Genomic DNA, 26449 nt, shown 5'->3' with positions numbered 1-26449 from the left:
TAAGCATATGTGATACCCCCAAGACCATTCCAGCAAAACTGCCATGGCCTAGAGTATCTGTGCCCTAACTTTGCACGACCCCTCCTCCTCATCCTCTTCATCATTAGGAATGCCACTGGCAGGATTTTTCCTATTCCTCTGCAGTGAACACTGCACAGGTGCCTTAAAGTCACTGTACCACCAGGCCCAGGCTGAAGCACTGGAGGCGGGCCGACCCACCCTTAGTGGGAGGAAAACCCCACCCCTCTATGATAGGGTTCCATTGATGCTAATGGAGTCACGTCATGGAGGGGCTGGGGTTTCTTCCCACTGGGGGTGGGTCGGCCCGCCTCCAGTGCTTCTGCCTAGGTTTGGTGGTACAGTCACTTTATTGATCCAGCCCATGTGCCGTGTTTTCACAGCTGATGAATAGAAGGATACCTGCCTGGGGCATTCCTAATGATGAAGAGAGCGGTGAGGAGGGACAGAGAGGTTGTGCCAGCCTAATGCACAGACACTCTAGGCCACGCCAGTTTGGCACAGAGCTGCAAGTTTAAAAGTTGTTTTTTAGGGATCCCGCCTCTGCCACTGACTGGCTGAGCGACCTTGAAACGTCATGTCTCAAGCCCGCGTCAGTGACCAGGAAGAGGCTGGGCAGCGTGGACTGGAGCGGCGCGATCTGGGACACAGCGCTGGAACCGGAGAGGTAAGGGGACGTGATTATCCTCATCCACCTCCTCCCCGGCCATACGCAAAAAAGCCCCCCAGCCCAGAGTACCCCTTTAGGCTGCGTTCACACTACGTATATTTCAGTCAGTATATGTATATTTCAATCAGTATATTTCAGTCAGCATTGCAACCAAAACTAGGAGTGGATTAAAAACACAGAAAGGATCTGTTCACACAATGTTGAAATTGAGTGGATGGCCGCCATTTAATGGCAAATATTTGCTGTTATTTTAGAACAACGGCTGTTATATTGAAATAATGGCCTTTATTTACCGTTATATGGCGGCCATCCACTCAATTTCAACATTGTGTGAACAGATCCTTTCTGTGTTTTTAATCCACTCCTAGTTTTGGTTGCAATACTGACTGAAATATACATAGTGTGAACCCAGCCTTAAGCTGTAGAAAACATGGCGGACGGCAAGATGAGTGCCTGCAATGTTCTCTGTGTGCCCTCCCTCTTACCCACCCCCTTTCATCAATCATCTCCCTGGCCCAACAAGCCCCGCTGCTCACAGTAGCGCTAACTTCAAATAGCCAACATAGAGCAATCGCTCGTGGCGGCTATTTAAAGGGGTTATCCAGCCTATTTAAAGGCATTAGTACACTATCAGTACACTACCGCAGAACACCCTCTCTGCCCAGACAGAATTCTGCGGACGTGTTAATAACCCCTAAATCCTAGCATTTATTTAAATTTGGTGACTAAAAAAAAATTGCCTCCCAATTTAGTAACTAAGGGTGCAGTAGGTCTTCTGAGCTGGCACGAATAGTCAGGTAGGTCATAGGCTTGCATAAGTAGTAACCTAAGGTGCCTGGATAACTTTATATATGTGGAGCAGAGCGCTAAGCACGCTGTTGTGGCTGTGTGTGGTACTGCAGCTCCGTCCTATGGGCTGCCTGGGACTGAGCTTTCCTACCAGGTTTATGGACAGTTGCACAGTATAGACAGACCAGCATCGTGCTCCTGCTCTAGCTAGTGGCGGCCTCTTGTGGCGAGGACCGTGATAAGCAGCGCTCTCTCGCGCCCTGTACAAACAATGGGCAGACACGCGCATGCGCAGTCCCTGTAGCCCGCCAGGCAGCCGCAGGTATTTACCGCGCTCCTGGTGTTATTCATCATCTCTTTCCTGTTATTGGAGTCAGTGAGAGGCCACGCCCCTCATACACGTAAGTGTTTGTGTCAGTAAAATGGAGGAAACTTGATATAAACGTCCCTGAATGTGAGTGTACGAGATAAACCCGCAGACATACGGTATTACTGTGTCACACAGCAAACCCTTACACGAGTGACGGTGAGCGATCCGGCAGCGTGAGGGCTCTGTGTGGTAATTCTCCCGCCATACTTCTCCGTGTGGAGAATCATTCCTCCGAATGCTGACTGTGTCCTGCAGCGCACGCACACAATGGCGGCCGTCTCTCCTCAGCAGCTGTCCCGTAGCTGCTTTTACTTCTCACACACACGGTGGTTACTTTCTTAAAACGTCTAATTATATCACGTCCCACGCACACTCGTGAAATAGAAGAGCTCGCGCTTTCAAAGAACCCGTGCTTTTATAATTTGCGAACACCCCCGCGTGTGTGAAATGGAATAACCCAACTGAGGCGACTCTGAAGAAATTCTCCCAATATGGTAAAGACACGCAGACTGTACCATTGTAATGCGTGCTTACGGGAGTGTGACTGGATTCGGTATGTGGTAAATCCTGGAAGTGGAGCGGGAAACCATCTGGTATCCGGGGGCATGGAGCAGCGGGTGTTCTTTGTTGTGTCGCAGCCAGCTGCTTGTGTGGTGGAGGACGGGCTGTTCGTTTTATTCAGCCTTTTTTTTTTTTTTTTGTTCAAGCTTTTTAGAAACCAGGATATAAACTATCGGGGGTTTATTATTATTATTTACCTCATGTACATTCATCCCTATACCTATATGTACTCACAAGCAAACAGTTGATCAAACAGTCACGAGGCTGAAGTTGGTTTCTTATTCGGCCAGTTTCTTATTCGGGGCTGAAGTTGGTTTCTTATTCGGCAGTTTCTTATTCAGAGGATTTTTCTTTTTCCTGTTTTAGCTATTATTCTTACAGAAAATGTATAATATTCATACCCTAACATAAGTGAGGGGCCCTGAGGGGACTGGTGATAAAAATGGCAAAAAAGACCCCACGGTTGGCATAAAAATGGGCATGAAAGTAAAACCACAAAATTATTATTTAAAACTAAAATTGACTTTGGGCCACTGATCTCACACTGATAATACACAGAGAGGGATGCCCCGCATCACATCCAACAGAGTCCAGCCTGGCCCAAAGTGGTTCTGGGTATAAAAACTGGCATCAAAGTGGGCACATAGCCATTTTTCATGATTTGAATAAGTAACAGCTATTTTCAAAGGGTTAAATGAGTTTGGGCCACTGATCTCACACAACGTACACACAGAGAGGGATCCCCGCATCACATCCAAGAGAGTCCAGCCTGGCCCAAAGTGGTTCTTGGTATAAAAACTGGCATCAAAGTGGGCAGATTGGCATTTTTTCCTAATTTGAATAAGTAACAGCTGTTTTCAAAGGGTTAAATGAGTTTGGGCCACTGATCTCACACTACATACACACAGATAGGCATGCCCCCCATCACATTCAAGAGATTCCAGCCTGGCCCAAAGTGGTTCTGGGTATAAAAACTGGCATCAAAGTGGGCACATAGCCATTTTTCATGATTTGAATAAGTAACAGCTATTTTCAAATGGTTAAATGAGTTTGGGCCACTGATCTCACACTGATAATACACAGAGAGGGATGCCCCGCATCACATCCAAGAGAGTCCAGCCTGGCCCAAAGTGGTTCTGGGTATAAAAACTGGCATCAAAGTGGGCAGATTGGCATTTTTTCCTAATTTGAATAAGTAACAGGTATTTTCAAAGGGTTAAATGAGTTTGGGCCACTGATCTCACACTGATAATACACAGAGAGGGATGCCCCGCATCACATCCAAGAGAGTCCAGCCTGGCCCAAAGTGGTTCTGGGTATAAAAACTGGCATCAAAGTGGGCACATAGCCATTTTTCATGATTTGAATAAGTAACAGCTATTTTCAAAGGGTTAAATGAGTTTGGGCCACTGATCTCACACAACGTACACACAGAGAGGGATCCCCGCATCACATCCAAGAGAGTCCAGCCTGGCCCAAAGTGGTTCTTGGTATAAAAACTGGCATCAAAGTGGGCAGATTGGCATTTTTTCCTAATTTGAATAAGTAACAGCTGTTTTCAAAGGGTTAAATGAGTTTGGGCCACTGATCTCACACTACATACACACAGATAGGCATGCCCCCCATCACATTCAAGAGATTCCAGCCTGGCCCAAAGTGGTTCTGGGTATAAAAACTGGCATCAAAGTGGGCACATAGCCATTTTTCATGATTTGAATAAGTAACAGCTATTTTCAAATGGTTAAATGAGTTTGGGCCACTGATCTCACACTGATAATACACAGAGAGGGATGCCCCGCATCACATCCAAGAGAGTCCAGCCTGGCCCAAAGTGGTTCTGGGTATAAAAACTGGCATCAAAGTGGGCACATAGCCATTTTTCATGATTTGAATAAGTAACAGCTATTTTCAAAGGGTTAAATGAGTTTGGGCCACTGATCTCACACTGATAATACACAGAGAGGGATGCCCCGCATCACATCCAAGAGAGTCCAGCCTGGCCCAAAGTGGTTCTGGGTATAAAAACTGGCATCAAAGTGGGCACATAGGCATTTTTCATGATTTGAATAAGTAACAGCTATTTTCAAAGGGTTAAATGAGTTTGGGCCACTGATCTCACACTGATAATACACAGAGAGGGATGCCCCGCATCACAACCAAGAGAGTCCAGCCTGGCCCAAAGTGGTTCTGGGTATAAAAACTGGCATCAAAGTTGGCACATAGCCATTTTTCATGATTTGAATAAGTAACAGCTATTTTCAAAGGGTTAAATGAGTTTGGGCCACTGATCTCACACTACATACACACAGAGAGGGATGCCCCGCATCACATCCAAGAGAGTCCAGCCTGGCCCAAAGTGGTTCTGGGTATAAAAACTGGCATCAAAGTGGGCAGATGGGCATTTTTGTCCTATTTTGAATAAGTAACAGGTATTTTCAAAGGGTTAAATGAGTTTGGGCCACTGATATCACACTACGTACACACAGAGAGGGATGCCCCGCATCACATCCAAGAGAGTCCAGCCTGGCCCAAAGTGGTTCTGGGTATACAAACTGGCATCAAAGTGGGCAGATTGGCATTTTTCCCAATTTGAATAAGTAACAGCTGTTTTTAAAGGGTTAAATGAGTTTGGGCCACTGATCTCACACTGATAATACACAGAGAGGGATGCCCCGCATCACATCCAAGAGAGTCCAGCCTGGCCCAAAGTGGTTCTTGGTATAAAAACTGGCATCAAAGTGGGCAGATTGGCATTTTTTCCTAATTTGAATAAGTAACAGGTATTTTTAAAGGGTTAAATGAGTTTGGGCCACTGATCTCACACTGATAATACACAGAGAGGGATGCCCCGCATCACAACCAAGAGAGTCCAGCCTGGCCCAAAGTGGTTCTGGGTATAAAAACTGGCATCAAAGTGGGCACATAGCCATTTTTCATGATTTGAATAAGTAACAGCTATTTTCAAAGGGTTAAATGAGTTTGGGCCACTGATCTCTCACTGATAATACACAGAGAGGGATGCCCGCATCACATCCAAGAGAGTCCAGCCTGGCCCAAAGTGGTTCTGGGTATAAAAACTGGCATCAAAGTGGGCAGATTGGCATTTTTCCCAATTTGAATAAGTAACAGCTATTTTCAAAGAGTTAAATGAGTTTGGGCCACTGATCTCACACTGATAATACACAGAGAGGGATGCCCCGCATCACATCCAAGAGAGTCCAGCCTGGCCCAAAGTGGTTCTGGGTATAAAAACTGGCATCAAAGTTGGCACATAGCCATTTTTCATGATTTGAATAAGTAACAGCTATTTTCAAAGGGTTAAATGAGTTTGGGCCACTGATCTCACACTACATACACACAGAGAGGGATGCCCCGCATCACATCCAAGAGAGTCCAGCCTGGCCCAAAGTGGTTCTGGGTATACAAACTGGCATCAAAGTGGGCAGATTGGCATTTTTCCCAATTTGAATAAGTAACAGCTGTTTTCAAAGGGTTAAATGAGTTTGGGCCACTGATCTCACACTACATACACACAGATAGGCATGCCCCCCATCACATTCAAGAGATTCCAGCCTGGCCCAAAGTGGTTCTGGGTATAAAAACTGGCATCAAAGTGGGCACATAGCCATTTTTCGTGATTTGAATAAGTAACAGCTGTTTTCAAAGGGTTAAATGAGTTTGGGCCACTGATCTCACACTACATACACACAGAGAGGGATGCCCCGCATCACATCCAAGAGAGTCCAGCCTGGCCCAAAGTGGTTCTGGGTATACAAACTGGCATCAAAGTGGGCAGATTGGCATTTTTCCCAATTTGAATAAGTAACAGCTGTTTTCAAAGGGTTAAATGAGTTTGGGCCACTGATCTCACACTACATACACACAGATAGGCATGCCCCCCATCACATTCAAGAGATTCCAGCCTGGCCCAAAGTGGTTCTGGGTATAAAAACTGGCATCAAAGTGGGCACATAGCCATTTTTCGTGATTTGAATAAGTAACAGCTGTTTTCAAAGGGTTAAATGAGTTTGGGCCACTGATCTGACACTGATAATACACAGAGAGGGATGCCCCGCATCACATCCAAGAGAGTCCACCCTGGCCCAAAGTGGTTCTGGGTATAAAAACTGGCATCAAAGTGGGCAGATGGGCATTTTTGTCCTATTTTGAATAAGTAACAGGTATTTTCAAAGGGTTAAATGAGTTTGGGCCACTGATCTCACACTACGTACACACAGATAGGCATGCCCCGCATCACATCCAAGAGAGTCCAGCCTGGCCCAAAGTGGTTCTGGGTATACAAACTGGCATCAAAGTGGGCAGATTGGCATTTTTCCCAATTTGAATAAGTAACAGGTATTTTCAAAGGGTTAAATGAGTTTGGGCCACTGATCTCACACTGATAATACACAGAGAGGGATGCCCCGCATCACATCCAAGAGAGTCCAGCCTGGCCCAAAGTGGTTCTGGGTATAAAAACTGGCATCAAAGTGGGCACATAGCCATTTTTTATGATTTGAATAAGTAACAGCTGTTTTCAAAAGGTTAAATGAGTTTGGGCCACTGATCTCTCACTGATAATATACAGAGAGGCATCCCCCGCATCACATCCAAGAGAGTCCAGCCTGGCCCAAAGTGGTTCTGGGTATTTTGTGAATAAATGTTTAGCGCCGCACTATCCCTTTAAGCAAACAGGGCTAAAGTACTCAGGAGGCATTTGTCAGCATAACAGGATCCCAGAATTCGCTGTCCCATCTCTTCTTATTAAACATTTCTCGGCTAACCCTGAATACATTTCTATAATAACAATACCTGCAGCAATGTTTTCTGCTGACAGGTCTGCTTTAGGCTATGTTAGGCCTCATTCACACATCCATAGTTCAGCCAGTGAATACGGACCTGTAATGGTGGACCGCACTATGAATGTGCAGTAACAGTGCTACGCAGTTTATGGAGCACTATGTAGAAGACAATGATTCGTGCCGCAAATGCAAGTCCGCACTATAATCTATCCTTTATTTTTTTGTCCATTGAAATATATTTGTCCTATGTGTTGCCTGCAATGTCAGGGTCCCCTAATAGCCATATAGGACCCCTTTGTAGCCAGTAAGACCGCCCTTGTAGCCAGCAGAACCTGATTACGGGAGCATTGATGTCCCTGTACCCAGTGGGATTAGCAGATGCATGCTGCAATACTAATGATCGCACTGCGCACGTGTAGGAAGGCCGTTCTGGGTACGAGAGATTGCTTTGCCCCCAAGTGCTGACGTCACCATACCCAAGAAGATGAAAGGAAGTAGGACATCACTGTAAGAAAGGTTGCATCATGTGACTGGACCAGCAATCTCCGAGTAAAGCCAACAAGGAATATATAAGTTCTTTAGTTAAGGGTTAATTTTATTTTTATTTTTTTTAATTTTTCCAGGAATACCCCTTTAGGCTATGTTTAAACAAAGTAAAAATAAGGGCAAATAATGACCATTATTAAAGGGGAACTGTCAGCCAGTTAGATTAATCTAAACTGCTGATAGCTCCTTATTGCACCAAAAACACCATGGATAAAGGTGTGTTTTACCTTAATCCTCATTACCGTTTCAGTAAAGTTTGGCATTTGCTCCAAAGTCTGGTAAGGACCCACAGGGCATCGCTCTCTGTGTATTATCAGTGTGATGCGGGGTCCCCCCTCTCTGTGTATTATCAGTGTGATGCGGGGTCCCCCCTCTCTGTGTATTATCAGTGTGATGCGGGGCATCCCTCTCTGTGTATTATCAGTGTGATGCGGGGCCCCTCTCTGTGTATTATCAGTGTGATGCGGGGCACCTCTCTGTGTATTATCAGTGTGATGCGGGGCATCCCTCTCTGTGTATTATCAGTGTGATGCGGGGCACCTCTCTGTGTATTATCAGTGTGATGCGGGGCATCCCTCTCTGTGTATTATCAGTGTGAGATCAGTGGCCCAAACTCATTTAACCCTTTGAAAACACCTGTTACTTATTCAAATCATGAAAAATGCCTATGTGCCCACTTTGATGCCAGTTTTTATACCCAGAACCACTTTGGGCCAGGCTGGACTCTCTTGGGTATGATGCGGGGCATCCCTCTCTGTGTATTATCAGTGTGAGATCAGTGGCCCAAACTCATTTAACCCTTTGAAAACAGCTGTTACTTATTCAAATTAGGAAAAAATGCCAATCTGCCCATTTTGATGCCAGTTTTTATACCCAGAACCACTTTGGGCCAGGCTGGAGTCTCTTGGATGTGATGCGGGGCATGCCTATCTGTGTGTACGTAGTGTGAGATCAGTGGCCCAAACTCATTTAACCCTTTGAAAATAGCTGTTACTTATTCAAATCATGAAAAATGGCTATGTGCCCACTTTGATGCCAGTTTTTATACCCAGAACCACTTTGGGCCAGGCTGGACTCTCTTGGATGTGATGCGGGGCATGCCTATCTGTGTGTTCGTAGTGTGAGATCAGTGGCCCAAACTCATTTAACCCTTTGAAAATAGCTGTTTCTTATTCAAATTAGGAAAAAATGCCAATCTGCCCACTTTGATGCCAGTTTTTATACCCAGAACCACTTTGGGCCAGGCTGGACTCTCTTGGATGTGATGCGGGGCATCCCCCTCTGTGTATTATCAGTGTGAGATCAGTGGCCCAAACTCATTTAACCCTTTGAAAATAGCTGTTACTTATTCAAATTGGGAAAAATGCCAATCTGCCCACTTTGATGCCAGTTTTTATACCCAGAACCACTTTGGGCCAGGCTGGACTCTCTTGGATGTGATGCGGGGCATGCCTATCTGTGTGTACGTAGTGTGAGATCAGTGGCACAAACTCATTTAACCCTTTGAAAACAGCTGTTACTTATTCAAATTAGGAAAAAATGCCAATCTGCCCACTTTGATGCCTGTTTTTATACCCAGAACCACTTTGGGCCAGGCTGGACTCTCTTGGATGTGATGCGGGGCATCCCTCTCTGTGTATTATCAGTGTGAGATCAGTGGCCCAAACTCATTTAACCCTTTGAAAATAGCTGTTACTTATTCAAATCATGAAAAATGGCTATGTGCCCACTTTGATGCCAGTTTTTATACCCAGAACCACTTTGGGCCAGGCTGGACTCTCTTGGTTGTGATGCGGGGCATCCCTCTCTGTGTATTATCAGTGTGAGATCAGTGGCCCAAACTCATTTAACCCTTTGAAAACAGCTGTTACTTATTCAAATTAGGAAAAAATGCCAATCTGCCCACTTTGATGCCAGTTTTTATACCAAGAACCACTTTGGGCCAGGCTGGACTCTCTTGGGTATGATGCGGGGCATCCCTCTCTGTGTATTATCAGTGTGAGATCAGTGGCCCAAACTCATTTAACCCTTTGAAAACAGCTGTTACTTATTCAAATTAGGAAAAAATGCCAATCTGCCCACTTTGATGCCAGTTTTTATACCCAGAACCACTTTGGGACAGGCTGGACTCTCTTGGGTCTGATGCGGGGGATCCCTCTCTGTGTATTATCAGTGTGAGATCAGTGGCCCAAACTCATTTAACCCTTTGAAAACAGCTGTTTCTTATTCAAATTAGGAAAAAATGCCAATCTGCCCACTTTGATGCCAGTTTTTATACCCAGAACCACTTTGGGCCAGGCTGGACTCTCTTGGATGTGATGCGGGGGATCCCTCTCTGTGTATTATCAGTGTGAGATCAGTGGCCCAAACTCATTTAACCCTTTGAAAATAGCTGTTACTTATTCAAATCATGAAAAATGGCTATGTGCCCACTTTGATGCCAGTTTTTATACCCAGAACCACTTTGGGCCAGGCTGGACTCTCTTGGGTATGATGCGGGGCATCCCTCTCTGTGTATTATCAGTGTGAGATCAGTGGCCCAAACTCATTTAACCCTTTGAAAATAGCTGTTACTTATTCAAATTGGGAAAAATGCCAATCTGCCCACTTTGATGCCAGTTTTTATACCCAGAACCACTTTGGGCCAGGCTGGACTCTCTTGGATGTGATGCGGGGCATGCCTATCTGGGTGTACGTAGTGTGAGATCAGTGGCCCAAACTCATTTAACCCTTTGAAAATAGCCATTTTTCATGATTTGAATAAGTAACAGCTATTTTCAAAGGGTTAAATGAGTTTGGGCCACTGATCTCACACTGATAATACACAGAGAGGGATGCCCCGCATCACAACCAAGAGAGTCCAGCTTGGCCCAAAGTGGTTCTGGGTATAAAAACTGGCATCAAAGTGGGCACATAGCCATTTTTCATGATTTGAATAAGTAACAGCTATGTGCCCACTTTGATGCCAGTTTTTATACCCAGAACCACTTTGGGCCAAGCTGGACTCTCTTGGTTGTGATGCGGGGCATCCCTCTCTGTGTATTATCAGTGTGAGATCCGTGGCCCAAACTCATTTAACCCTTTGAAAATACCTGTTACTTATTCAAATTGGGAAAAATGCCAATCTGCCCACTTTGATGCCAGTTTTTATACCCAGAACCACTTTGGGCCAGGCTGGACTCTCTTGGTTGTGATGCGGGGCATCCCTCTCTGTGTATTATCAGTGTGAGATCAGTGGCCCAAACTCATTTAACCCTTTGAAAATACCTGTTACTTATTCAAATTGGGAAAAATGCCAATCTGCCCACTTTGATGCCAGTTTTTATACCCAGAACCACTTTGGGCCAGGCTGGACTCTCTTGGGTATGATGCGGGGCATCCCTCTCTGTGTATTATCAGTGTGAGATCAGTGGCCCAAACTCATTTAACCCTTTGAAAACAGCTGTTACTTATTCAAATTAGGAAAAAATGCCAATCTGCCCACTTTGATGCCAGTTTTTATACCCAGAACCACTTTGGGCCAGGCTGGACTCTCTTGGATGTGATGCGGGGCATGCCTATCTGTGTATTATCAGTGTGAGATCAGTGGCCCAAACTCATTTAACCCTTTGAAAATACCTGTTACTTATTCAAATTGGGAAAAATGCCAATCTGCCCACTTTGATGCCAGTTTTTATACCCAGAACCACTTTGGGCCAGGCTGGACTCTCTTGGATGTGATGCGGGGCATCCCTCTCTGTGTGTACGTAGTGTGAGATCAGTGGCCCAAACTCATTTAACCCTTTGAAAATAGCTGTTACTTATTCAAATCATGAAAAATGGCTATGTGCCCACTTTGATGCCAGTTTTTATACCCAGAACCACTTTGGGCCAGGCTGGACTCTCTTGGGTATGATGCGGGGCATCCCTCTCTGTGTATTATCAGTGTGAGATCAGTGGCCCAAACTCATTTAACCCTTTGAAAATACCTGTTACTTATTCAAATTGGGAAAAATGCCAATCTGCCCACTTTGATGCCAGTTTTTATACCCAGAACCACTTTGGGCCAGGCTGGACTCTCTTGGGTATGATGCGGGGCATCCCTCTCTGTGTATTATCAGTGTGAGATCAGTGGCCCAAACTCATTTAACCCTTTGAAAACAGCTGTTACTTATTCAAATTAGGAAAAAATGCCAATCTGCCCATTTTGATGCCAGTTTTTATACCAAGAACCACTTTGGGCCAGGCTGGACTCTCTTGGATCTGATGCGGGGCATCCCTCTCTGTGTAATATCAATGTGAGATCCGTGGCCCAAACTCATTTAACCCTTTGAAAACAGCTGTTTCTTATTCAAATTAGGAAAAAATGCCAATCTGCCCACTTTGATGCCAGTTTTTATACCCAGAACCACTTTGGGCCAGGCTGGACTCTCTTGGATGTGATGCGGGGCATCCCTCTCTGTGTATTATCAGTGTGAGATCAGTGGCCCAAACTCATTTAACCCTTTGAAAATACCTGTTACTTATTCAAATTGGGAAAAATGCCAATCTGCCCACTTTGATGCCAGTTTTTATACCCAGAACCACTTTGGGCCAGGCTGGACTCTCTTGGATGTGATGCGGGGCATCCCTCTCTGTGTATTATCAGTGTGAGATCAGTGGCCCAAAGTCATTTTTATTTTTAAATAATAATTTTGTGGTTTTACTTTCATGCCCATTTTTATGCCAACCGTGGGGTCTTTTTTGCCATTTTTATCACCAGTCCTCTCAGGGCCCCTCACTTACGGTAGGGTATGAATATTATACATTTTCTGTAAGCATAATAGCTAAAACAGGAAAAAGAAAAATCCTCTGAATAAGAAACTGCCGAATAAGAAACCAACTTCAGCCCCGAATAAGAAACTGGCCGAATAAGAAACCAACTTCAGCCTCGTCAAACAGTCGCACATTGAATTGGTTGTATGTAAATAATATGCTTCACCAGGTCCTCACGGGCTATGGGAGCATAAAGAGCGGGATTTTCCCTGCTGACTGGAAGCGCTCTGGTGTGAATTCACATCATGCACAAGGTTTGTGACTTTTAGGAATAGTCCCACTATGTAGATGACCTTTACTGGCAGAGAATACTTACATGTGGGCACTCACTCACTCACTCACACATGTGGGCACTCACCCAAGCACTCTAGGATTTGTTATGGTGCGTTTACACGGAACCATTATCGTTCGGATTTTCGTGATAACGATCACATTTCAGCGATAATCGGCTCGTGTAAACACAGCGAACGATCAAGCGGCGAGCGAGAAATCATTCATTTTGGTCTTTCAACGTGTTCTCAAATCATCATTGGTCGTTCACTGTAAATTCGCACATCGCTTCGTCTAAACAGGCTTTCACCGATTCACCCTATGTATGAGATGGGCTTAAGCGAACTTAAAACGATCGCAATAACGATATTTTCAAACGATATATCGTTCCATCTAAACGCTGATCGTTATAAAAATCAAATAGTTACTACGAAATTGTTAATCGTTCGATTGGGCAAATTATCGCTCCGTGTAAAAGGACCATTAGTGTAAAGATCCTATTAAGCAAAGGGATTTTTAACGATCACAGTCGTTCAACATATTACACAGAACGATAGTAGTTACGATTGTTACTACGATTGTTTACTCCATCTGATCCTAGCAGAAGAAGGAACTATGTGCTATTACATTGAACAATTAGTAAACAAATCCAGAACAACAGCGAACGGGTCAGATCTAAATCAATGGCACACAAACGATTTTACGATTGCTGCCTGCAATTACACAGGACAATTATTGTTTAAATTCAAAGGATATAATGATTTTTCACACGATAATCGTAGCGTGTAGTAGGGCACTAAGAGTCCTATTACACTGAGTGATAATCTGCCAAATCAAGCCAGTTATTACTCCGTGTAATGGTGCGTTTACACGGAACAATTATCGCTTGGATTTTCGCAGTAACGATTGGATTTGAGCAATAATCGGCTTGTGTAAACACAGCGAACAATCAAGCAACGAGCGAGAAATCGTTCTTTGTGATCTTCCAACATGTTCTCCCTATGTGTGAGATGGGCTTAAGCGATCTTAAAAACGATCTCAATAATTTTTCTAACGATTTATTCGTCTAAACGCTGATCGTTATAAAAACCAAATCGTTGCTTCAAAATTGTTAAACGATCGATTGGTCGAATTATCGCTTCATGTAAACGAACCATAATAGAGACAACTATAATCGGCTGATTGTGTCAACTGGTCTGACAACAAAATTCACGTCCGCTGACTGCACATAGCTACGTGTAATAGTGATACGGGGTTGACCGCTAAGGGTGGTATTACACGAGCTGATCAGGGCCCGATAATACCTGTAAACGAGCAGCGATCTGCTAGATCGTTGCTCGTTTACTGGACCTATTACACGGCCCGATAATCGTTTGACAAGAGCTGCAAGGACATCTTTACCGATGTCCTTGCAGCCCTTGCTAAACTGGCATACATTACCCATCCACGTTCCAGGGCTGCTCCTGCCGTCCGCTTCTCCTGGGGTCCCGTGCACGCTCTAGCTTCACAGCGGCCTGTCAGCTGGTAGGCCGCTCAGCCAATCACAGGCCGGGACCGCTGCGGCCTGTGATTGGCTGAGCGGCCTATCAGCTGACAGTCCTCTGTGAAGCTAGAGAGCGCGCAGAACCCCGGGAGAAGCGGACGGCAGGAGCAGCCCTGGAACGTGGATGGGTAATGTATATCGTTAGTCGCCGGCCACGCACCGCTAATACACGCAGCAGTGCGCGGTCGGCGCCCGACGAAAATAGGGTCTAACCTATATCAACGATCAGCCGATGATCGTTGTCATCGGCTGATCGTTGCATTTATTACACGGAGCGATAATCGGGCCAATTCGGCTCATTATCGTTCCGTGTAATAGTACCCTAACAATTGAATAAACTGTTATACATCACCTCCCCACGCTCCCAGTCTTCTCCTGCCCTCTGGTTACAAAACATGCATTTTCACACAGCCTAAATTATATTAATGGAAGAGACAACAGGTTGAAATAATCGACAAGTAGCAAGACAACCCCTATAAAGGAGAGATTCTGCAAGTGGTGACCACAGACCATTTCTCTATTCTCATCCTTTTTGGCTGTTGCTGTGGTCACTTTTGCATTTTGTCATTGGTTTCGCCCCTAGAGGTAGCATGAGGGGGTGTCTACAACCCACAGAAGGTGCTCAGGTAGTGCAGCTCATCCAGGATGGCACATCAGTGCGAGCTGTGGCAAGGTTAGCTGTGTCTTTCAGCATAGTGTTCACAGCAATGCGCAGATACCAGGAGACAGGTCAGTACAACTTGAGACGTGTGGAAGGCCGTAGTGTCCAGAGCATGGAGCAGATACCAGGAGGCCTCGAGGCCAAAGTGTGTCAGCATTTCCTGCATGATGAAGGCATTGATGCTATGGACTGTCCTGACCGTTCCCCAGCCCTAAATCCAATCGAGCACATCTGGGACATCATGTCTCGTTCCATTTACCAACGCCATATTGCACCACAGACTGTCCAGGAGTTGACTAATGCTTTAACCCCTTAGTGAACAAACCAATTTTTGTTTTTACATTTTTGTTTTTTCCTCCTCTTGTTTAAAAGGCCATAGCGCTTGCATTTTTTTCACCTACAAACCCATATTACCTCTTATGTTTTGCGACACCAATTGTACTTTGCAATTACATACTTTACATACATATTTTTTCTGTAAGATATGCAGCAGAACCTCAAGTCAGTACCAGGCAACATATATAACTTTAATGTTACTACTTTCAAATATTTCAAAAAAAGCGTTTAAAATTGCTCTGTTATCATCCTTAAAACACTTTTATATTTTTGGTCTATGGGGCTGCTAGAGGAGTCATTTTTCACTTAAACATGGCTGTGTGCATTTTTTCCAGGAGACATGTATCCATGCCTCCTCTCTCATGCAAGATAGTAGAGGAGGGAGAAGGCATGCATGCTGAGGCTCGGTAACAACAACTGTGACACGTAACTAGAGATGAGCGAATCGGGTTCGAGTCCATCCGAACCCGAACTTTCGGCATTTGATTAGCGGTGGCTGCTGAACTTGGATAAAGCTGTAAGGTTGTCTGGAAAACATGGATACAGCCAATGACTATATCCATGTTTTCCACATAGCCTTAGGGCTTTATCCAACTTCGGTAGCCACCGCTAATCAAATGCCGAAAGTTCGGGTTCGGATCGACCCAAGCATGCTCGAGGTTCGCTCATCTCTACACGTAACCCATTGACTAATAGGAGTAAGAGAAGACAAGTGTCTCTGTTGGGCTTCTTAAGCCCTGCAGTTCCCTGGTTCCGAAACATGCAGTGTTAGGGATACTGAGCCCTCCCCCAATGTCTTTTTTAATGCATATTAGCATTAATATACACATTACAACTGGAAAAGCTGCCTTTGTCAAGAACACTGCAGCCGCCCCACAGTGAAGCAAAGTAAGGGCCCTATTACACAGGACAATTATTGTGTGAGCTTAACCTAAAATTGCTAATCATTCGCTCATCGTTCACTGTAATTCCGCATTTGTTCGCTAATCATTCACTAATCGTTTAGTGTAAGACCACATCGTTCTTTCACTTGTTGGGATCCAATGGGAGTAAACATTCATAGTAACGATCATAACTAATGACTATCGTTCTGTGTTATATGATAAATGATTTCAGGTAGCTCTCTTTTGCGATCCTTAATCGTTAAAAATTGCTTTGTCTAATAGGACCCTAAGGCTACATTCAAGGGGTAGTGTGGCGCTAAGAAATTATTCACAGAATAACACACATTACAAAGTTATACAACTTTGTAATGTATGTTATGTCTGTGAATCGCCCCCTTCCCTGTCTCCCCCCACCCCCGCATGTGTACCTGGAAGTGTGGTGCATTATACATACCTGTCACGTGCCGACCCCGTCCCCGATCTTCTGTGCCACAACGTCATCTTCGGACGGACGGCTGAAGCTCTCCGATCGTCCCGAGTGCCGACCGCCCTCTGCCGCGTCATCAGCCGCTCACAGTTATGCTCAGCCAATCGCGGCTGAGCATCTGATGACGTCTGATAACTTTGTAATGTGTGTTATTCTGTAAATAATTTCTTAGCGCTGCACTACCCCTTTCACTCGTCCATAATGCGGTCCTGTCTTGGACCTGTCCATTTTTGGGGGGGGCACAAATCACGGCTTATAACATTTACAGATTTTTGAACGGGGCCATTCAAATTAATGGATCCGCAATGAGAACATGCAAAAAGGAAAGATTTTAAAATAATTATTTTGTTTACCCAGAAAACCCCTTCAAACTTTGCCTACAGCCTCCCCCGGCATAACATAGTTCAATGGAACCTGTCATCATTTTCATGCTTCCTGAACTGCATTTTTGCGGTCCCCCGCGGCTTCTCCCAGGCCCACCTGCCTTTATTATTTGGGTATAGGAAGAAGTGTATCAATCAAGTCAGGGCAGAGAGAAGAAGGTTCCCTTTAATACAAAGCAGATTTTTTTTTTTTTTACTTGTCCAGGAAGCAGGAGGCACGCTTTAACTTACCATACTTACCACATAACCATACCATTAGCATAACAATAAAAAGTTAAATTTCTCAAAACTCTGAACCTTGTCCTATAGGAACATAACAGCAGGGCAGGCTAGATTTTTCTAACCTGCTGTTAGTTTCCTTTTAACTTGTTGAACCACAACGCCTGAACCTTTTGTTCTCCCTGGAGGTAAGACGCCTTCAAAAACCTTTTACTTCACACAATTATTGGTTGAACAAATGTTCAGTTCCAATTATTGCCTGTGAAAGGGTACATTTTCACGTTCGAAATGCATGTTCACGGTTGAAACCCCCCCCCCCCCCCAATTCCTTCTCAGGATTCTGCAACATTACGCAGCTGTTGGGGAAAAATAAGGGCATGCTTTCGATCTGACCATTTCATTAAAAATCGTCACTTGTAGGCAGCGCTTCTACCTGCATCAGTAGGATGTGCTGCCAATAATGATGGAAGTGAAAAGCTGCACAATCCAGTGATCATTCGTGTGGCTTTTTGCTACGAACTAGAGATGAATAAATTTTCAGTAAGTTCAGGTTTGCGAAACCCCAAACACTCAGCATTTAACTCCCAGTGGTGGAGAAGATGGATGCAGCCCTAGGACTGTCTGGAAAACATGGATACTGTAGGCTGTATCTCCATCTTCTCCAGCCACTGGGTGTCAGGTGTGGGGCGATGGCGGTTTCACCAGGGCTGTGGAGTCGGTAAGCCGCAGCTCCGACTCCAACTCTGACTCCTGAATTTTATCAGGTCTGACTCCTGCTCCTTCATAAATGGCCAGTCATATACCAGGGGAGTTATTTATCACACTGGCTCAGCAGCTTCTCCCTAATGTCCTACAGGATCCTGGGGTGACTTCTGAGGGAATAAAGGAATACTGTATATAAAGCAGCTTCTCCTGTGTGTGCAGTGGATGCAGCAAGTCTCCAGCCTCCATGTCCTGAGCAACTCAGAACTAGACTAGATGGAGCAGGTGGTCTTTTCCTGCTGACAGTCTTCTATGTTTCTAACTAAATATTCACCATACAAGAAACACTGCTAACACTGACAGATACCTATAATATAGAGGTCAGCCATAGTGATATACAGGGGGTCAAACATAGTGATATAGAGAGGGGTCACAAAGTGATATAGAAGGTCACACAGTAATATAGAAGGTCACTGTGGGGGCACGCAATAGCACGCACACACACACACACAGCCTGCTGCAGCCATAGCACACACACACAGCCTGCTGCAGCCATAGCACACACACACAGCCTGCTGCAGCCATAGCGCACACCATGCACACACAGCCTGCTGCGGCCATAGCACACATACACACAGCCTGCTGCAACCATAGTGTGCACACACACACAGCCTGCTGTAGTCATAGCACACACACACACACACAGCCTGCTGCAGCCATAGCACACACACATAGCCTGCTGTAGTCATAGCACACACACAGCCTACTGCAGCCATAGAACGCACACGCACACAGCTGCAGCCATAGAACACGGAAGAAAAACACTCAATCCTCCCAGAGAGAAAACACCACACTGAGGACAGAGGTTACAGCTACACTACTTATGTCTTCTCCTCCTCCTCTATATTACACAGGATATCTTCATATTACACTGCTGCTCATATACAGTCATCCAGCATCCAGGAAGAGAACAGCACAGATCTCCCCCACACAATGCACTCTTCCAGCTCAGAAACAAAACTGCCTAATAGTGACAGACAACTTTTCCATGACCCCCTTATGTAATAACGCCAGTGTCCTATTAGAATGTTGCTCATGATATATATTCATGAGCAAAACTTGTAAAGTTCATATTAAAATTCAATTCTACATTTTTTTAAGATTTTTTTTTTAAAGCTGGAGTCGGAGTCGGTACATTTTTTTTCCGACTCCAGCTAAATCTAGCTCCGACTCCAGCCAAAAAATTCACTTCTCTTTATTGGGGGGGGGGGGGGGTGAATGGGCCTTTTAATTAAGACCAATTGACTTGTACAAAGTTAGAAGGTGCTTGTATTGGGCAGTCATCTGCTCATGTAGAAGACTTTTCTCACCATTGAAAACATAAATACATGGGAAACTGACAACATATATGCATATATACTTGCTAACAGCCACTTTGGACAGTGGATTTCGGTGGATTTGTTGTTGGCTGAAGAATAAATATCAGAGGGTTTTTGTTAATGGTGTATCTTCTGTGCAGCGACAGGTAAGTAGTGGCCACAAGGGTCTGTTCTGGGTCCTGTTCTTTTTAATATGTTTGTAAGTGACATAGGAGAAGGTTTGCTTGTTAAGAATACTGACAGGAGAATGGTTGGTAGGTAAGGATAGTGAAATAGGAGACTGGTTAGTAGGTAAGGATAGTGACATTGGAGAGGTTTTAGAAAGTAAGGTTAGTGACATAGGAGAAGGGTTGGTAGGTAAGGATAGTGACATAGGAGAAGGGTTGGTAGGTAAGGATAGTGACATAGGAGAAGGTTTGATAGGTAAGGATAGTGACATAGGAGAAGGGTTGGTAGGTAAGGATAGTGACATAGGAGAAGGGTTGGTAGGTAAGGATAGTGACATAGGAGAAGCTTTGATAGGTAAGGATAGTGACATAGGGGAAGCTTTGGTAGATAAGGTTTGTCTGTTTGCTGTTTACACAGTGTGAAATAGGGTTGATAATCCTAGAGGTGTCAGTAATATGGAAAATGATTTAGCTTTACTGCATCAATTGTCCAAACAGTAAAAACTGCAGTTTGGTGTTTCCAAATGTAAAATAATGCATTTGGCTAAAAGGAAGAATCCTCTATCCCAGTATCATATTGGCAGTTCTGTGCTGGCAAAGACTTCAGAAGCAAAGGATTTAGGGCAGTGATTTATGCCTTAAAATGAGTCACCAGTGCAGCCAGGCAGTAGGAAAAGCAAATGGTATGCTGGGATGTATGTGTATATATGATACATATATTATACTGGGCTGTATAGCTAGAGGTATAACCAGTAGGAAGAGGGAGATTGTGATCCCGCTGTACAGAGCTCTAGTGAGACCACTTCTGGAGTACCGTGTCCAGTTCTGGAGAACTCACCTAAAAAAGGATATTGATAAAATAGAAGGTTTAAAGATAGGCTACAAAAATGGAGGAGGGTAGGAGGCATAAACCATACCCGGAAAGACTCAAGTATTTCAATCTGTATAGCCTAAAGGAAAGGAGGGACATGATCGAAATCTTTAAATATGTTAAAGGACTAAATTAGGTTCAAGAACAAGGGGACACAGTCAGAAGTTAGCTGGAGGAATATTGGTCTGACCTCTGTATGGGGCATCACCTGATGTGCCCGCCACATATAGTAATAATGCCCCCTGTTGTGCAGCCCTCCCATAGTAATAATGTCCCCCTGCTATGCATCCACCCCCACATAATAATTATGTCCCCCTGCTTTGCATCCACCCCCACATAGTGACAATGTCCCACTGTTATACATCTCCTCCCCAAATAATCCCCCCCTGCTGTGCATTCTTAACATAGGGATAATGGCCCCCTGCTGTGCACCCCCCATAGTGATATTGTCACCCTGCTGTGTATCACCCAACACATAGTAATAACATCCCTCTGCTGAGCAAAGACTCCTTATATAGTAATAATGACCCCCTGTTGCGCTCCAAAAAAATAACAACATAATACCTAATCCAGACATGGATGGTGTGGGTCTTCCTCTCTTCTGGCCTCTGGTCTCCAGCCTGTGAACCATGACGATGGATCCTCCAGCAGGTGAGGGGACTTCATATCATTGTGTCTTTTAGAATGATCTCATCCTGGTTTCTCATAGGCTGCAGGCCTGAAGTTCCTGCAGCCTATGAGAATGAAAGGAGGAGCAGGTGGCTGACAGGTCCTGTAGCTCCATTCTGTTCAATCTGCAGCTTCTAGGGATGCTTAACGAGACATGCCCACAGGAATGCCGCTGCACCACTGATGGGTATACATGCACTTTAGTGTGCTGATTCGCCCTTGTTGGGAACCACTGCCTTAAAGGTTTACTTCTGCCCTTTAAAAACTTTTTATATGTTGCTGCCCTGGTGGAGAACATAACAAACATGCTATTCTTACCTCCCCACACTCCCCTGATTTCCTACTGTGGTATCTTTAAGTCCTTGCTGAACGCAGCAGTTGCCACTTCCAAGGTCTTGTGACAACCTGCTCAGCCAATAACTGGCTAAGATGGCACAGTGTGGCAGCCAGTTATTGGTTGAGCAGGCTGTCACTGCTGAAACGAGCCCAGCTCGGACACCATGGGAGCATGAGCATGTTCTCCGCAAGGGCTGCAACATATAAAATGTTTTCAAGGACATGTCAGACGTGTCATGTTTTCACCCTGACCGATTGTGACAACGAGCTGGGAGAAGCTGTGCTCAGCTCATTTCTCTCCTGACTCTTGACACGTGACAAGACGGCCTCATAATGGAAGTCTATGGGGCATGTCTTTTTTTTTATTGACACATAGCCATGCGGTCCCCTTCCTGCTTGTTCTATTCATCGGTCATACCTGACCACTCTACTGGTGTTCTCACATCTTTTGCCTGGTCCCTCAGCCACTGCTACAACTTCAGAGCCAGTCTTTGCAGTGACTGGCTGTGGCCCTGTCCTGTCTTGGGCATTGATTTGGCTGAGCGGCCTATCTTCTCAGAGACTGGCTCAGACATTACAACAGTGGGAGCAGGCAGAAGCTAGAAGAACACTGAGGAGTGTTGTCTGACATATGAAAAGTTGTTTACATGGACAGTGACACTTTAAAGACCGGGCCTGCTTATGCCTTAATAATCAAAATGTGTAAATTTGACACCTGGCAAATAGGTTGTGAATGGTTGTTTAAAAATTTTGCACAATTTTTAATTTTTTTGCAAAAATTTGTGCAAAGATGAATTAGCCCAACACAGCTTCACAGCCTGAAAGAACTGCTTTACGTTCAGTTAGGCGCATAATTAAAAAAAAAAAAAGTTGCACACATGCAGATTTTCCTTTATTAATACAGTGAACAGGAAAAAATGCGCAAACAGAGATTATTAGTGAGAAAAATGCATGAACGCAATCATAACTTTCCCCTATTGTGCTTTGTTAGTGATACAAATCCAAAATTTAGTGAACGTCTTAAAACATTTGTATTTTTCTATGTCTGAAATTCTTTGCTTGAGGAAAAATAGTCATGCCACATAAATTAGTCCTTAATTTACATCTACATCTTACTATCTATTATATATCATTTATTAAACATCCTTTTACTTTTGTAAGAGATTAGTTTGTCCTGCAGCACACTGATTGGCTGAGCAGGACGACCAGACGCCGGGAGCCCCCACACGCCGAAGCTTGGAGCAGGTACAGTGTGCTTCGGCCGGCGGGGGGGCTGTCACTATGTCTTCACTTTTTTATTCATGTGCAGAAACCATCAATATTACAGGCAGGATGCGTTTCGGCCAACATGGCCTTCATCAGCTTAGTCTACAGACTTAGGGTGTCCCTGTCAGTTAGGAGACACCTCCTTGCAGTGACAATCTTCCCCTTCTCAGTCAGTAAATCCCTGGGTGATGTCGGTCGGGGGGAAATATAATAATCTGTAGATCACATCATGTGTTAACGAGCGCTCTCAGCGCTCGTTTGCTCCTCGTTCCCCGCTCGCTGCCGCCGCTTTTTAACGCGGCAGCAGAGAGCGGGAGGGGCGGCGGGGAGCTGTGCGGGGGGGGGGGGGGGCTGCTCGGACGATCGCCGGTCATCCGGGCATGAGTCTTTTCTTATAAATTGTTATACTTGAGGTGACCTGTGTATAAGACATGACGTAACAGCAGAATGGTGAGTGCAGCTCTGGAGGGTTAAGGAGTGTGTAATATGATGAGTCAGGGTGAGCAGAGTGACTGTACAGTATATTGGGGGTGGGGGGTCTCCTGCGGTGCTGTGTGGCCCCCGGGCTGTGACTGATCTGACATACATAGACAGTGATGTGGCGGCTCTATAGATGAATGATGGCGATATATTAAACTGTACTCTGCGTCATTAACCAGCTGCTGCTCAGTACACTGCGGTATTAGGGGTACCACCAGGTATCAGCGCCCCCCACTGGGGCTCTTTGTATATAGTATAATGGGGGTCTCTGTGTATATAGTATAATGGGGGTCTCTGTGTATATAGTATAATGGGGGGCTCTGTATATATAGTATAATGGGGGGCCTGTGGCTGATGAAGGCCATGTTGGCCAAAGCACGTCCTGCCTGTAATATTGATGCTTTTCTGCACATGAATAAATAAGCAAAACCTACTGGTGAGTGCCGGGCTCTTCTATTTAACTTCACATAGAAACTAACAGGCAATGGAGCTGCGGCGGATTTCACTGCAAATTTGCAGCCTGAAATCCACTGTGGATCCATTACATGTGAATCTAGCCTTAAAATGATTGTTAGGAGAGTAAAATACAGTTGCTGCCCATTAACACTGAGTAATTCTCACAGAACTCTCTCTCAAAGGACTCTGCTTGAAGTTCTGCCTGGCCTACTCATTGATTCTATTCAATGAATAGGACAGAAAGAACTCCAAGCCGAGTCCACGGTGCGGGCTCCGCTTGAAATTCCGCGAGAATTACTCAGTGTGAATTGGCCCTTAGGGTGTGTTCACACTACGTAATATGAGAGGAAATTTCAAGCGAAGGGCACGCGGTGGAGGTTTTGTCTGTCCCATCGAATTGAGCCTCTGCTTGAATTTTCCTTGCGTATTCCGTAGTGTGAACATACCCTTACTACAGACATATGCCTTCCTAGAAGTGAGGGGGCAAGTGTATAACCTAATTATCTACATCCACACATGATGCAGCAACACCAGTGACATTCTGCAGCTATTGGACCAAACGTTTTATTGGCTCAAAAAACAGGAATACATATATTGGCCCACATTTATCATTCTTTTTCTGACTGTTTTCTGGTGGTAGTTTCCTCTTTTTTGGAAGCACATGATGTGCGCTAAATAATTGCACCAAGAAAATTTCACAAAATTAGGAGTAGTGGCAGAAAAGTGGAAAAAACACAGAGAACTTTTGGTGCATCCACAGTTGGAAAAGACCCCTAATTTAAAATAGATATTAAAGGGAAACTAGAAACATCTCACCTGCTGATATGTCCTCAAAAGGGGCGTTGAGGATAAAGATAAGTTTATCTTGATCTTCGGTGATGTTTTTGTAGTTTAATCCATACGCTAATTAGGTGGTTCAGAGTACTGGGTTGGACTACTGTCCTCAGTGTACCTATCCACCCTGGCTGGCCCATCCCTTCTAATCAATATTTATCTGGCACTCATCACTGCAGTGCTGCCCCAGTATTCATTAGAAGTGACGGCCAGTCGGGGCAGATCAGTGCAATGAGGGTGGTAGTCTTGACCCGAGTGCACCAAACTGCCTTATTAGCGTATAAATTAAACTAAAAGTGCGATTAAGGGTCAATTTACACAGAAAGATTATCTGACAGATTATCTGCCAAAGATTTGAAGCCAAAGCCAGGAATGGATTGGAAAAGAGGAGAAATCTCAGACTTTCCTTTATGACCTTATCTTTGTTTATAGTCTGTTTCTGGCTTTGGCTTCAAATCTTTGGCAGATAATCTTTCTGTGTAAATGGACCCTTAGGGACATATCAGCAGGGTAAATGCTTCTAATTTCCATTTAAATCATTTTAAGTTTATTTTTTAATGTTTTTGTTTATTTTTGTCCTATGATGGTGGCAATGTGTTTACACACACACACACACACACACACACACACACACACACTCTTGATAACAGCCAGCCATATTTGTGCTGCTGTCTCTTCCCAAATAATTACGGTTATTTCAAAACAATTACCAGCATTGTCCAGGTAGGGGGCTTTCTCTCTCTCTATCTATCTATCTATCTATCTATCTATCTATCTATATATATATATAACCGATGGCAGCGCAGGAGCCAGAGAGGTAAGTGCAGTTATTTTTTACTCCCCTAACTGGCTATATATATATATATATATATATATATATATATATATATAGCCAGTTAGGGGGAGTAAAAAATAACTGCACTTACCTCTCTGGTTCCTGCGCTGCCATCGGTATCCTACCACTCCGTCCCCACTGTGAAGGTGATTATGAGTCTTCTTCTATGGAGTGGTCTGCGAAACACGGAGTACTACTGATACACATTCGTAGTGCAGTCCGCAATTGTGGGCTGCACTACGGACATATGAATGAAGCCTAAAGTAGAACCTGTTCTTTACATTATTAATTTGTTATGACCTACACCCAGTTTTGGCTTCAAAGGTGCCGTCAAGCTGCTTTTTTCTGGTGGAGTACTGCATCAAAAACACATGATGATTTTGTTCTATTACAGAGTGCAGCTAACAGCTGATTCCACACATGCTACAATTACTGACAAAACACAATTCACCTGAGGTTGCTCAGGCATGGATCATAATTAGAGATAAGCGAAGTGGGCTTCGCATGAAGCTAAATGATCGGCTTTTGAATCCTGCTCTCTGCCTGCTCTGTGGAGAGGGTGGAGACAGCCCGAGGACCGGCTGGAAAACATGGTAACAGTCTGTGGTTGTTTTTATGTTTTCCAGGCGGTCCTTGGGTTGTCTCCACCTTCTCCATGGAGCGGGCAGACAGCAAGATTTAAGAGCCGATTGTTTTGCTTCGTACAAATCTCTAATCATAATGAATTTGATTTTTCTCTTTATTTTTTTCTCTTGGTTTTGTTATGCCTTGTTCCCACATTGCAGGACCCTCATGGGGCCGTAACATGCCCTTCGTGGCATCACCAATAACCACACAATGTTGCTGATAGTCCCAGCAACCTCGCATGGCTCTTAGTAAAGAAATAGGGGCATCGTTTGAACCGCATTCAGGATTGCAATTGTGGGAATAGGGCCTAACGTTTCAGTTAAATTGTTCAATCAAGAAATATAGCGATTGGCACTAGTGTCTGTATAAATATGTCCGATGAATAAGCTTTTATAGAGTATGCTTATACATATGGGGTGCTCTCTTCTTGACAATACTTATATATATCTTGACCACGTTGTAGAAAGCAAAAAGAAATTGAAGGGCACTCACCA

General features: G+C 44.5%; 1 long non-coding RNA gene across 5 annotated transcripts in view; it reads left to right on the top strand.

Moving 5' to 3' along the window:
• Nucleotides 1-1774: 1774 nt before the first annotated feature.
• Nucleotides 1775-26449, top strand: part of LOC138795416 (uncharacterized) — a 76265-nt gene continuing 51590 nt past the window's right edge. For all 5 annotated transcript variants that reach the window (XR_011363605.1, XR_011363606.1, XR_011363603.1 and 2 more), the window contains exon 1: nucleotides 1775-1878. This is a non-coding gene — a long non-coding RNA (uncharacterized lncRNA). The remainder of the gene's footprint in view (nucleotides 1879-26449) is intronic.

Source organism: Dendropsophus ebraccatus, chromosome 6 (genome assembly GCF_027789765.1).
Source record: "Dendropsophus ebraccatus isolate aDenEbr1 chromosome 6, aDenEbr1.pat, whole genome shotgun sequence".
NCBI lineage: Eukaryota > Metazoa > Chordata > Amphibia > Anura > Hylidae > Dendropsophus > Dendropsophus ebraccatus.
Note: the sequence above shows the minus strand (reverse complement) of the source record. Positions and strands in the feature narration are given on the sequence as shown.